The sequence below is a fragment of the Ylistrum balloti genome, unplaced genomic scaffold (genome assembly GCF_031769215.1).
Source record: "Ylistrum balloti isolate Yb309-2 unplaced genomic scaffold, AGI_CSIRO_Ybal_v1 Utg370258, whole genome shotgun sequence".
NCBI lineage: Eukaryota > Metazoa > Mollusca > Bivalvia > Pectinida > Pectinidae > Ylistrum > Ylistrum balloti.
In genome coordinates, this window is record NW_026782204.1 from 432,903 (window position 1) to 448,437 (window position 15,535).

Sequence of the window (15,535 nt, forward strand, 5' to 3'; positions counted from 1 at the left end):
TTTGAGAATATCAACAACTGTCTTCATGACTTCAAGATAATATCCAGTTCTCGATCATTTCAATTCAAATCAGATTAAGGAAGATTGAAGTCTTCTTGAGCATTTTTCAGTGGGATAATGAAAGATACTGTCCCGCTAGAAGCTCCCACAAGAATTGAAGTTAAACAGCTTGACTTATTAGGTATAATGACAAACCATGTCATTTCTGACCTTATTTCAAACATCTTCACAAACAGTATATGCTTGTTTTATTGTCATTTAAGCAAAAGCGATTTCTTATCCATATGTTGACCTCCATCGTAGCCATGGACACCGACTAATATGATTTAAACGTTTAAACTGATAAATTAAAATTTTTGATTAATATTTAATAAATATAAATACCCCGTGTGGATGATAATGAACAACAAAGACACTTCTTTCTAGAATGACCACGTGGTACGTCACAGTTACGAAGTCGTAAAACTGGGCGATGTTATTCACAAATAAATAAGGCTGCATAGTGGAAACAGTCATGCCATATTTGGAAAACAGCCAGCATGATGAGAGTATCGTGATTTTTGCCCTTTAACTTTTGTATAGTTCCCGGGGACACATGCAGTGTGCATTATAGTACAGGGGCTATATTATATATATATTCATAGCTGGAAAGTATTTTGTAATGGAGATGCAAAATACGATCCATTATGAAAATATTGATTATTTTTGTGCTGAAGTGAAAAATGCGTCACGTGTCATACTGGATGGAGATTTCAAATTTCGATATGTTCATCGCAATTCATTTTCCAATCAAGAACAAACTGTACCGGCTACTTCATGTTGTGAATGACATTGTTTCCATTTCCGGTTGCTAAATTTGATTCCTGAATGTTGATATTTGTTTATTGTTGGTGTACTTTTGTTTTGAAATAATAAACAGAATTTATATCACTTTACGTAGTAATTTTCAGTTTGTTTAAGGACGAAAGTTATTCTGTACTGAAAAAGTCTAAAATGTGTAAACAAATAGTAATATCAGGCCAGTTAATTTTTCTATATAAATTTCATAATTATTACAACTTGCTAAACCAGATGATTGATACATGGTAAATAAAAAACGATACACCATCTCTCAAATACCATGTTAAACATTTAGTATCTTGCATGCAACGAGTTTAGGGAACTTTTCACTTTGGCAAACCTTACTTCAAAATTAAAAAAAAAATTGTGACGTATTGGAAAGGTCACGTAGAAAATTGAAACGAATTTAATATCCCACTCATCACATGATTTATCAATGATTAATGATTTTTTTTATCAAATATTTAGAAAAAAAGACACTTTCTTCTGTGATGAGTCATGTCATTACGACTTATGACAATGGTATCCATTGTAACGTCACAATGCAATCTGCGAGTATATGACGTCATTTTCTAATTATGATGTCATAGTTGGTTATATGACATAAAACGATACAAAGAAAACATACACGGGAATATTCTCTGAAGAAAACGATTATCACGTGATTAGATAAAATTTATATCATTCTAGACCCTTAGATATAGGTCAAATGTGGACTGCTGGCAGTCGTCTTTCATAAATAAGCAGAGTTACATAATATATACACTTTGATATAAAGCATTGGTCGCCCAAGAGAGAAATTGCTTAATGGGAGTGGTCTCTCACAGAGGTAGAGCTACAGCATTAGACCATAATGGTTGTTTAAGAGAAACTTTATTATAATGTGTGATTGTTAAAGGCTATATTACGGTATATTAACAAATAACCATACACAATACATGTACGCAAAAGAACATAATTATTGGATTTTCTTTACATCGACAAAGTGGACGGTGTGTTAGTTATATTGTTTGAACTTCGTCATAAATCCGATTTCTAAATCCAGCCACGTCGATCTATCATTCACGATAACGATGTAAGACAAAATATGTCGAACTCTTTTTTTTCACAGATTATATCTAGGCTATATTCTTCGTGTAAACAATTGTTATCTATGAAAATTGTATCACCGAATCCTTTTGGAATATGAAAGGATCTCATATATGGCTTATAAATGTCAATAAAGATAGATACACAGGCATTAAGAAAACCACTTTACGGGTTTATGTAATCATTTGAGAAAAAAAATGCTTTTTGACTTCACAGTTCTCTCTGTATCTGTAATAAAGGATTTAACTCAAATCATTTTATCTTGAATTCCATCATATGATGTAAAAGCCTAACCCATGTTTCAGGACACATTTTATAAAGAGATCTACTTCCGTTATGGTTGAATAAGTTCTATAATCGTGTATTTTTAGCAATACAAACAAGAACTAGATCCCCTTATCTCAACACTTTAAACAAGACTGATCTTCCTTCTCAAGGCAATTCAGATCGACATTAAAGTTAAAATAAAAACCTGTTTTGAAAACTTTTTTGAAACATTCCTGTTGAGGTTATGGGAGTCAAAAACGTGGATTTGCTTTCGGATAAAAGTACGCATAATTTGTTTTTGGCTCTAAAACTACAGTCGGAGGATGCACGTATGATAAAGGAGGAAGTATGCACGTGAGGTTGGACAAGCAACAAAAAAAAAAAAAAAAAAAAGTGTGATATCTTAATTTGCTCGGAATAATCCCGATACAGCCTTTGGTACATTTCTGTTGTAGCATTTGTATCATTTAATGATTGGATATCATCATTGAAATACTGAAAAGGGAATTATTTCCTATGGTTCAAATTTTCGCGGTCTTAGCAAAAGGTTGGGGAAAAAAAGGATGCTATCTTCACAAAAGTCATGCATTTTTTTCTTCACAATACTTTCTTTCTTTTCGTGCCATCCTCTGAAACAGTGAATATTAGAAAACTCGAAAATATCGCTTTTGCAGTATTCCCAAACTCTTTCACAGGAAAAAGAAATGCCCGTTTCGGAGTACAGACCTAATTTCGCAAGATTTACATATTTTAAACAGATTAATCAGATTCAAGTATCAGTTTTTTTCAGTATTTCAAATGTTTCAAAGTTCAAAATAACACCCAATCAGGAGTTATGGTCACGTTAAACTAAAACATTCCTCTCTTTGCAAGTAAAGATAGAAATTGGTGTATAGTCCTTGATTTCGAGTTTATTAAAACACATTTAATCGACAAGTTCGATAATTTGTTTGGTTGATTAGATAAATTCGATATATGTGGAGACGATATCAAGAGGGCACAGTTTATATAAACGTGTTTTTAAACAATCGCAGAAATAATATAAAAAAGGTGCTGTGTCATTCTTGTCGTCTTCTTCGTATTTTCCGTAAACAAACTAATCATCGATTCAAATCTAAAGGATGTACATTCAAGAAACAAAAGTTACCCGTGGCGTTCAAAATCGTAGGATCTTAAATCGCCTCTATATAAGTCTTATCTTATTTAACATACTTTGAAATCATTCATTTTTCGCGAGTCTCTTAAGTCCATGAACTCATTTGTCCACGCGCTGTTAAAATAAGTATTCGTGGATTTACTGATAGTTATTTGTGCGCTAAATCATTTGTCCACGAAAAAGATTTTTTCAGACACTAAAGTATATATTTTTAAAATTTAAAGCGTAATCATACGTTGTTGAAAAGCTTCACACGTTAAAATTCAATATGGCCTATACGAATCGAAACGTTAAATGTCAAAATCCAAGATGATATCCCTACATGATGGATCAGGTTAGGAGTTACTGGAATGTGTTGACCAGGGAATTGGTTTTAATATGATTTTGTTCTGTGTCATGCCACTTAAATACCGCCGTGGTCAAAACAAAAGCGACACCTCCTCAGGACCATTAATATTGATACCAGCCTAGTAATAGAATACTGTATTGAAGGTCAGAAATATGAATATCCTTATTCGGACAATGGAACCGGCAAATCGATCGTGGTTTCTACAATAATCCATTAGTTAAAGGCAGACTACACTGCCATACACCACTGTTATGACCACAGTGGACCGGTTTACGAGCGGTTAATGTGTTAAATACGGTACCTTTCTCAGAGTTATATAGACTGTAGGACAGTGCCCTACATTACCGCGACGACAAAAAAAAAAAACCTTTTTAAAGACGTTATATTATTTTTTTTTTTAACAAAACAGCATCTCTATCCGTTCTAACCTTATGGCTATATCTCACGTGTTTTACACTTTCATTTAGGTGAATGACATGCAAGTTTTTCACCTTGGTTTTTGTCTAACTTGCTTCCTTCATTTCAGTAGTATATGTTCCTAGTGTCACTAATGAGCCATAGTAGGCAGACACTGTTTTATGAGATATGTCTTTATCTAACGGGTTTTACGTCCACTCTTACGATCTTTCCGGTCTTTTCAGCGGAAGAGAAATGATATGACAAAGAGTATGGGGAACGTAGGATTGATAGGAGAGAGTAGGATACAGAGATGAGGTAGAGATGGACCGTCTATGCCACTTGACCTGTTTTAAAACTAGAATTTAGGACCCGAACCCCTGGTTTTATTGTAGACCTAGTAACACTTAACACATAGCAGCATGAGGACCGGCGAAGGAGAGGAAGGGGGTTTTACACGAGGTCAATTTTATATCAACTCAATAATGGTTGTACGCTGTATTACAGTCTAAAATTTTGTTGATATAAGTAAACTACTCACTATTTAACGTGCGATGTGCTTTTCAGTCTTTCTACTCGAATGGATAACTACAACTACATATTTTTTTGTTATTTGTGTAAACCTTTCTGATCACTACATCTTCACATTTTTGTTATTTGTATAAACCTTTCTGATCACTACAGCTTCACATTTTTGTTATTTGTGTAAACCTTTCTGATCACTACATCTTCACATTTTTGTTATTTGTGTAAACCTTTCTGATCACTACATCTTCACATTTTTGTTATTTGTGTAGACCTTTCTGATCACTACATCTTCACATTTTTGTTATTTGTGTAGACCTTTCTGATCACTACAGCTTCACATTTTTGTTATTTGTGTAAACCTTTCTGATCACTACAGCTTCACATTTTTGTTATTTGTATAAACCTTTCTGATCACTACATCTTCACATTTTTGTTATTTGTGTAAACCTTTCTGATCACTACATCTTCACATTTTTGTTATTTGTGTAGACCTTTCTGATCACTACATCTTCACATTTTTGTTATTTGTGTAGACCTTTCTGATCACTACAGCTTCACATTTTTGTTATTTGTGTAAACCTTTCTGATCACTACAGCTTCACATTTTTGTTATTTGTATAAACCTTTCTGATCACTACATCTTCACATTTTTGTTATTTGTGTAGACCTTTCTGATCACTACATCTTCACATTTTTGTTATTTGTGTAGACCTTTCTGATCACTACAGCTTCACATTTTTGTTATTTGTGTAAACCTTTCTGATCACTACAGCTTCACATTTTTGTTATTTGTATAAACCTTTCTGATCACTACAGCTTCACATTTTTGTTATTTGTATAAACCTTTCTGATCACTACAGCTTCACATTTTTGTTATTTGTGTAAACCTTTCTGATCACTACATTTTTGTTATTTGTGTAGACCTTTCTGATCACTACAGCTTCACATTTTTGTTATTTGTGTAAACCTTTCTGATCACTACAGCTTCGCATGAAACTTTTCGTGGACATTTTTATTGGTAGACGTTGGCCGGCTTTACTTCTATATGCCGGCAAGCATAAACATCTGTGACATTGTCAGAATAGCGTGTCCAATCCGGAAATATTTTATGTTCTTGTTTGTTTGTTTGTTAGGGATTAAACGTCCACTTCATATAGTCGAGGTCTGATGACCACATGTGGCGCCTCAGACTTGGATCAAGAATCCAAGGAAAGGAAATAAGATTAGAAATATTGATTTATACATCAATTCTGGTAAAGGCAGGTGTTTTAACAATAAAACTCTCATTTTAATTGCCTCCAGTTTGAATCAAACTGACTAAAATGTATTTCACCGAAAAAAAGAAACTTATAACTAAATGACCTTAAGATGACCCAATTTGTTTGATGTTTGAAATAGGTTTTAATGTTTAAAAAAATTCACGCATGCATCCTTACATTAAATGATCAACTACACAAAATACCCTTTGTACTTAGTGTTTCTGATTAAAATATAAAACGTATTCAAAACAGAACATTGCCTTTGCCAAACGCTTTCTTTTAAAGTAAGCAGAAAGAGATACACTTTCAACTCTTCAACATTGAATCGGCACAATACCTAGACAGAAAAGATAGTACAGACATTTTCTCTCAAAAGCACTGGAAATACAAGTCATTCTTTGTCATTCAATCTTTTGCTGTCGCTTGGATATCGGGGAAACCGGTAACCCAGATCTAAGTTGTGGGTGTGGTCGTAGATACTCCCTGAAACTTAATCTCAGTGAAGTCCTGAAAGGTTACATGTACTCGCATCTTTATCCTTATATCTCCAAGAAGAAGTGTGTAGTATTTTCCCCTGTGTAATGTGGGCATAGATATCTAAACCCAGGGGTATTTTTTTTTAGAATTTATCACCCAGTTTACCGAGAGGGTAAACATAAGATAAAATATCATGAGATTTGAGATAACACTGTCCACAACACACAGAGGTGTTCGATTAGTTTTCTCACAGTATTTTGTAAAATAAGTTATTATCGTGAATTGTATGCTTTACTGATTCACCAATGCTTCATGATTTTTTTTCAAAATCGGTGATGCTATTCAATAATGGCAAAGTTACACAGTGTAAGTGATGACGCTTTCCGCTGTGAGTAGCTTTGTTACGGCATTACATGACCTATATTTACAGTATATATGTGTTAAGGTCTATCTGACCTATATATTAACAGTATATATGTGTTATGGTCTATCTGACCTATATATTTACAGTATATACCTATTATGGTCTATCTGACCTATATATTTACAGTATATACGTGTTATGGTCTATCTGACCTATATATTTACAGTATATATGTGTTATGGTCTATGTGACCTATATATTTAAAGTACATACGTGTTATGGACTATGTGACCTGTATATTTACAGTACATACGTATTATGGTCTATCTGACCTATATATTAACAGTATATATGTGTTATGGTCTATGTGACCTATATATTAACAGTATATATGTTATGGTCTATCTGACCTATATATTTACAGTATATACGTGTTATGGTCTATCTGACCTATATATTTACAGTATATATGTGTTATGGTCTATGTGACCTGTATATTTACAGTACATACGTATTATGGTCTATCTGACCTATATATTTACAGTATATATATGTAATGGTCTATCTGACCTATATATTTACAGTATATCTGAATTTAAATCTAAGTGACCTTTATATCTTAACTTGTTCCTCTTTTAATAAGACTTTTGGTTAAACAACCAAACTTTGAACCATTGAAAATAACACTACACTTAAAACGGTAATAAGCTTCGTGTGATTTACATATATATAGTGACTGTTTGACTCAGACACTTTACCCTCATTGTTCTGGATGGCATGCGACGGGTCTCCTGTATGTTGTTCAGTGAGGTAGCCACTCAGCTACCATCACTGATAAACAGTTGGCGCTACGCTATTACTACCTATGTGCTATGTTTTTTTTCCGTATAAATCAATATGGTTTGAGTGTAATTGGAACTTTCCCTTAACGAAGCCTGAAAATAGAATTTCATCACAGAGATAAAACGAGTTGATATTAATTAAAGGTGAGACCGTTTCTAGTTCATTCTAGGTAAATGCGATAGATTTTCATGATCCACTCACTTTACGAGAGATATTCACGGAAAATAGTTACGGTAAATTCATCCTCAGGTGAGCGTCAAGAACAGTCAATCATCTTTCGTATTTATACCACGGTATCTAATACCTGACTTTCAAAACCAAAAAAAAAACCATCAATAAATGAAAGGCTATATCATAAGTGATTACTAAGAGATTATCTCATAAACCGGTATACCTGGGTAGGAAACTAAGACAAAAACATTAAAAGCTGCACATTTAAATTTTCAGTTGACAAATCGACCACAAGAAACACATTGTCCATGCGTCACACACATACGTCATGTAGATATATTTTTCAGACTGTTGTGTACGCTTGCCTGTACATCGGAAGTTTATGAAGAGTTATAATAACAGTTTCACCGGATATCTGATTTTTTATGAAGGATGACACTGTAATTAACAAACATACCTTCACTCGGTGTCATGGAATGCATGTGTCGAATAAGGTCACGCTACAGATTCTGTAAAGTCGGTAACATGACCAATGTTGTCAAACTTGTTACAGATTCTGTAAAGTCGGTAACAAGGACCAATGTTGTCAAACTTGTTACAGATTCTGTAAAGTCGGTAATACTGACCAATGTTGTCAAACTTGTTACAGATTCTGTAAAGTCGGTAACAAGGACCAATGTTGTCAAACTTGTTACAGATTCTGTAAAGTCGGTAACAAGGACCAATGTTGTCAAACTTGTTACAGATTCTGTAAAGTCGGTAACAAGGACCAATGTTGTCAAACTTGTTACAGATTCTGTAAAGTCGGTAACAAGGACCAATGTTGTCAAACTTGTTACAGATTCTGTAAAGTCGGTAACAAGGACCAATGTTGTCAAACTTGTTACAGATTCTGTAAAGTCGGTAACAAGGACCAATGTTGTCAAACTTGTTACAGATTCTGTAAAGTCGGTAACAAGGACCAATGTTGTCAAACTTGTTACAGATTCTGTAAAGTCGGTAACAAGGACCGATGTTGTCAAACTTGTTACAGATTCCAATGTTGTCAAACTTGTTACAGATTCTGTAAAGTCGGTAACAAGGACCAATGTTGTCAAACTTGTTACAGATTCTGTAAAGTCGGTAACAAGGACCAATGTTGTCAAACTTGTTACAGATTCTGTAAAGTCGGTAACAAGGACCAATGTTGTCAAACTTGTTACAGATTCTGTAAAGTCGGTAACAAGGACCAATGTTGTCAAACTTGTTACAGATTCTGTAAAGTCGGTAACAAGGACCAATGTTGTCAAACTTGTTACAGATTCTGTAAAGTCGGTAACAAGGACCAATGTTGTCAAACTTGTTACAGATTCTGTAAAGTCGGTAACAAGGACCAATGTTGTCAAACTTGTTACAGATTCTGTAAAGTCGGTAACAAGGACCAATGTTGTCAAACTTGTTACAGATTCTGTAAAGTCGGTAACAAGGACCAATGTTGTCAAACTTGTTACAGATTCTGTAAAGTCGGTAACAAGGACCAATGTTGTCAAACTTGTTACAGATTCTGTAAAGTCGGTAACAAGGACCAATGTTGTCAAACTTGTTACAGATTCTGTAAAGTCGGTAAAGGACCAATGTTGTCAAACTTGTTACAGATTCTGTAAAGTCGGTAACAAGGACCAATGTTGTCAAACTTGTTACAGATTCTGTAAAGTCGGTAACAAGGACCAATGTTGTCAAACTTGTTACAGATTCTGTAAAGTCGGTAACAAACAATGTTGTCAAACCAATGTTGTCAAACTTGTTACAGATTCTGTAAAGTCGGTAACAAGGACCAATGTTGTCAAACTTGTTACAGATTCAATGTTGTCAAACTTGTTACAGATTCTGTAAAGTCGGTAACAAGGACCAATGTTGTCAAACTTGTTACAGATTCTGTAAAGTCGGTAACAAGGACCAATGTTGTCAAACTTGTTACAGATTCTGTAAAGTCGGTAACAAGGACCAATGTTGTCAAACTTGTTACAGATTCTGTAAAGTCGGTAACAAGGACCAATGTTGTCAAACTTGTTACAGATTCTGTAAAGTCGGTAACAAGGACCAATGTTGTCAAACTTGTTACAGAGTAAAGTCGGTAACAAGGACCAATGTTGTCAAACTTGTTACAGATTCTGTAAAGTCGGTAACAAGGACCAATGTTGTCAAACTTGTTACAGATTCTGTAAAGTCGAGTTACCCAAACAATGCGTGATATATAGTATAACCTTAAACAGTATTGTAATCCAAGTATAAAGACGATACGGCTGAATTAGAAATCCTCAGTAATTTAACTGATGTGACATTACCTCTTCCCGAGGATACAAAAATATTAAATCACACGCAAAAATAGTACGTTATGTGCAGAAAGTTTTGTTGGTTTCAATTATTTTTTTTTAAATTATAACATTACCTATTTTACGAAATTGATCACCTCGTCATCACCCTGGGTCATTTTGAGGCGGGACCTCATTGCAGAAATTGCTAACTTAACTAAACAGTGTACCGGAGGCCCATCTCATGTTATTTACAATCATTGGCAAAATGTCTAAGAAAACAATCTCTACAGGTAAAAAATCTCCATTTCTCAGTTTTCAGAAAGTCACAAACTGCCATAGGATGGGAGCGAAGAACAACGCACACAGGATCTTTACCCAAGCTTGTGTACAGCAGCACCTTGTAATATTGCAAAGCTACTGTTATACAAATACTTCCAAAAAGGACTCGCGTTGGAATCCTTATTTGCCAGTACATTATCTTGTTTCAACTTTGTATTTAAATGTATTATTCAATGCTATACAGTGATAGTTGGACTCTAATGTCGATTAATGGATTATAATCAAATTTGTCAAAATTTCTGCGGGTTAATTTGAAACATAAAACGAAGAAATTTTCCATTTTGTAGTCGCATTAATTGCCTAAAAATTATGGTAGCCTGCAAAGTACTGTTAAGTGATAACCGTCACGTTAATTCATTTGTAGGTCTCGAATAATGTTTTATCTCAACATTTATTCGACATAACGAGATTTAATTTTATGCCTAGTGCTAAATTCGATAGCAAAGTACCACCCAATAAACAACATCAGCAGGCAAACGCTGTAGATTCATTTAGGAAAACACGAAAATCGATCTTTTTTGTGTCCTCCTAGATTTTATTTACAAATTTAAGTGTATTTTAAGACTTAAATAAATATTTACGCCGTCTAACAGCAGTCAGTGGATTGGATTTTAAAGTCTATCATTGTCTACCACTCCGCGTTCAGTTACAATACAGTTTGGTATATGTGTGACTATACAACTATAGGTAACACAGATCGCTGCTGGTTCTACAAGCGTGAAACAGATCCTACCATCTAATTTGTTTGACGTGTTTAGTAATTATTTGGTATCTATCAGAAATACGGCAGCGATTTATTTCTGAGAATAAATGCAATTTGAACATCCCGAAATTAAACTTTCCAAAGCACACATCTTTGAGTATCGCCTGAACGGTTTTAATATTGTTTGCGAAGATTTGAATAAAAGGCAAAAACTGAGAGAAGGAAAACAGTAATGAGACAGACAGACAGAACTTGTTTTCGTGAGAAGCATAAGCTGTCAGACAGAGAGATTATATAAAAGGAGTGATAGAGAACTTGGACAGAGAGAGAGAAAGCGAGAAAACGAGATAGAAAAAGACACTGAAATACAGAAACATCAGCGAGAAACGGCGCACTAACATCAATAAAGATAGAGAGACGGAATGAAATTCTATTAAAAAAGAGAGAGGACTCAGAGAGATAAAATTGACTGACTGACTGACTGACAGAAATATAGAACAGAGAAAGATGACGTAACGGGAGAGAAAAATTGCTGAAGCAAAGAGAGCAGAGCAATGCCGCACCGAGAACTTGTTACAATCACAAAGTTATCTATGTTTGCCAGTGAAGTGCCTGTTAAGAAATACTTTCTCGAATAAGGCAAGATAATGGAAGAAAGAACTCTTATTTTCAGTCCATCTATAGGAATCGTATGAATTTGAGAGTAACGTTTTGATGAAAGTAATATACCTCTTTAACTCTCTCTCTGCGATCAGTAATGTGTCCTCCGTCTCAGAATGGTCACGTTAACACAGTTCACATACGTTTTGTCCATCTGGAACTTTTTTGCACAATGTCTGAAACACAGATGGTAAATTCCGTGAAGTTTGATGCAATGAGTTTTTTTTAAAGCATACTTTAGCATTACTGTGAATCTAACTAATGAAGTCGTGATGGTATTGATATAAATCACGTGACCACTTTATGCCGTACAAACAAGCAAGCGAACTATCGGCTCTTTGGAGGTAGTGGTGTTATTAACGTGGGCTCCCCACAGGGAAATTACACAGATACTGAAAAAGAATCAAAGCATCGAAAAAAATAAGGAAATTTCCTCTCAAATGTTTTTGTAATAGATGAAATAAAAGTTTTGAATATTAACAAGACTGAGCAGCATCAATACTGTTTTAATTATAATCTATTTTCACTTTAACTCAATTTATTTCTGACTGGCCTTTTTGAAAGGATCTTTTATCGCTAATGTGTTAAGTATCGATTTTCCTTTGTGTCGCCTCAGAATTAGCAGTCGATAAGTCATATCGGCAATTCTACGATTTCGTACATAGGATCTTTAGTGTTTTTTCAACCTTTGATACAGGTCTTTATCTGCTCAGCGTTTACATACAATAAAAGAACAATCTACCGTTGGAATGGATTGGCGAAATCAACCAATGACAATACAGACAACATCAGAACAATAGAAAGTAAAAGTGAACTAAAAGGTGTCTCTTTATTAATTCTATATCGTGTATTTTACCTAATATCGACATTATTCAAAATATTATTTCAAACGGATTGTTTTATCGATTAATCTCTACAGCGCAAATTGTATCAGAATGTAAACAACTTTACATTATCAATTACAGAATATTAAGCTGCCATAGGGGAATACAATGTTTATCTGAAGGCCTAATTCTGTATTAAAATCACCAGGGTAGTATCAATTTGAATAGTTAAATGTGAGGTTCTCAAATAAAAAACCATAAGCAGTAATTGATGGTCTTGCGGTAACGCTTTCGTCTTTCGCCTAGACGTCCGCGGTTCGATTCCCGCAAAGGGCGTGAAAAGGTAACGGGTCACCTGCCTGTTCACGTGAGTTTTCCACGGGTACTCCTGTTTCCTCCCACAGTAAGACCCCTAGCTCTCTAACAGTCGGACCAACAACGATGATTGATTAATATCAGTTGGGAAAAACTTCATTCGCAATTGTTGTAAAATACAGGTAATATTCGAGAAACAATGTGTTACTTTACATAAATCATTATTGTTGGTCAGGAATGAAGCGTTCTATATGTCTGGATATTTTTTGTTACTCCAATAAAGAGTTAAACAAATGTTTAAACACCAGAATAACCCGATACTGCGAAACAAAAAGCTGATAACAATCATAAAATACATCAGTATCGCAGTATAGTCTAATTTTCAAATGTGGTAAGAGTGGGTTTTTTTTTTTAGTTTTTTTTAACAATACACGAGATATTTCCAGAAATTCAGATCGTAAATGGATAATTACAACATGGAAATATAGTGCAGAAGGGATATAAGTAAGCGAGAAGATATTTTTTTTTCCTGAAATAATTGAACAAGTGGATCTATAATTATTTACCAATGTTAAACACCCCCTTGGTAATTAACATGTTTATATAAAATATGTAAAAATATATATAAATGAAAGCTCTGCTTTTTTACATTGAGTCTTTTAGGAAAAACAATGGAGTTGATATTCCGTAATATAATTTCATAAAGAACATTTAACTTTTTTTTTTTTTTTTGTTTGTTTTTGTTTGTTTGTTTTTTCCTTTTTTTCTCCCTTATTACTTGTTTTTAAATTGTGCTTCCGGTCAGCATGAAGTGCGTAGTTAGCGGACTAATCTTCTGAAATGTTTGATGACAATTATTACTTTATTCAGCATGTTAAAATAAATAACAGTATAACATTTAACATAAAACAAAGTAAAACAATATTCGTCATTTTCAAGTTTTTACTTTCGTTTGTTTATTTGTTACTTTTATTCCAGTCTTATGTCATCCAACTATTTCTTCATGAAATATACTCTGAATACGGTTAATTTTGTTTCGTCTTCTAAGCGTGAAATAACTACGGTCCTATGAAAACGGTGTCAACAGATATCGCAACCACTGGCGGTCATTTAATAGTGTTATCACACTGAAATGTCATACATTAGACATGGTATAAGGGGAAATGAATCTGTCAGATTATACTGACAATAGACCTATATTTTCACGTCTGCTTGTTTAAAGATGAACGTTAAACGATCAAATGAACAGCGACATATACCAACTTTAAGGCATTGTCTGAAGGTACAGAGCCCTTAACCATAAGTTAAAGTTAAGAGGTCGACGTGTAACGCAATGGCTCATTTTGAAATAGGTCGATATCCATTCGAATGCATCAGAAAGTATAGAATGATTAAATACTGGTCAAAACTGATGTATTCAAATAACTGTATTTTGAACACTGCGTATTCCTTTTGAAGTAGTAGTAATGTAGGTAATTGTTTTAACTGCGTAAATCATGTTACACATTGTCTTTTTTCTCTCTACTTCGGAGATGTGTTGACAAACCACTATGCTTATGATTGTAAAAGTATTTTGTATTTGATAAAAAAAGAGTTTCTGACCAAAGTCAGCAACACCTGAGAGGATTACTGGAGTCCTTATCTAAATGTACTTAATATAAGCACATTTCAAATAATTTTACGCTACAACACTATTTGACGAAGTTTTTTCCCTATAAAATATCGAATTTGTTTATCTAAACTTCGTTTTTCCGCACATAATTTGGCTATTGTAATTGGTAGATATAATGATATACCGAGAGAGCAAAAACTTTGCGCGAGTTATGATTTAAATACAGAAGAAGAATATATTTTGATATGTAAGAATTACCGAAATTTAAGAATATGAAAACTTTTTACTGGCAAATTCCTTCCATGTTAAAATTTTTACCATTGCTTAGTGTCGATAACATGAACGACCTTCGTAAACTAGCTAAATATATATTTGAGGCCAATAAAGTTCGACCATAATTGACATAATAACTACTACAGCTCATAACTATCTTAACTCGCCTGTGTGTAAATTATAAGATTATGACGAATATATATTGTAGTCATTTCTTGTAATAACACCGTATTTGTTGTTGTTGGTGATGATGATGATGATGATGATGGTGATGCACTTAATATGTTTAGTCATTTGAAAACTATGTACACATTAGTTGACTATGGTGATGTATGCACGACTATTCTAGAATGCATGTTATGTAATATCATTTGTAAAATTGAATCTTTTCAACAAGTTGATGATGGTGATTAAAGCAGGACCGTTGAATGTATGTTATGTTATATGCCATTTGTAAAAAATTTATGTGTTCAGTAAGTTTACCGAATAAAATTGAATGGAATCTTCTTTTCTGGGACAGCTGTCTTGTCGTGCCAACAACAAGGTATCGTCAAGTTAGGCTTTGATAAGAGGAGGGATGGGCTTTTAAGGCAAAAGAAAATGAAAAAATAGCTTTACATTTGCCTTGTACTGTATGTATTTGAGTCAGTGATACACGTAGCTTAAGGAACATATTTTTGCCGATACATGGTTTTAAGAATTACACCAGGGAGTATTTTAAAGTGATCTTTTCCATCTATCAACTTATAATGATATAATTGGTGATATTTAGTATC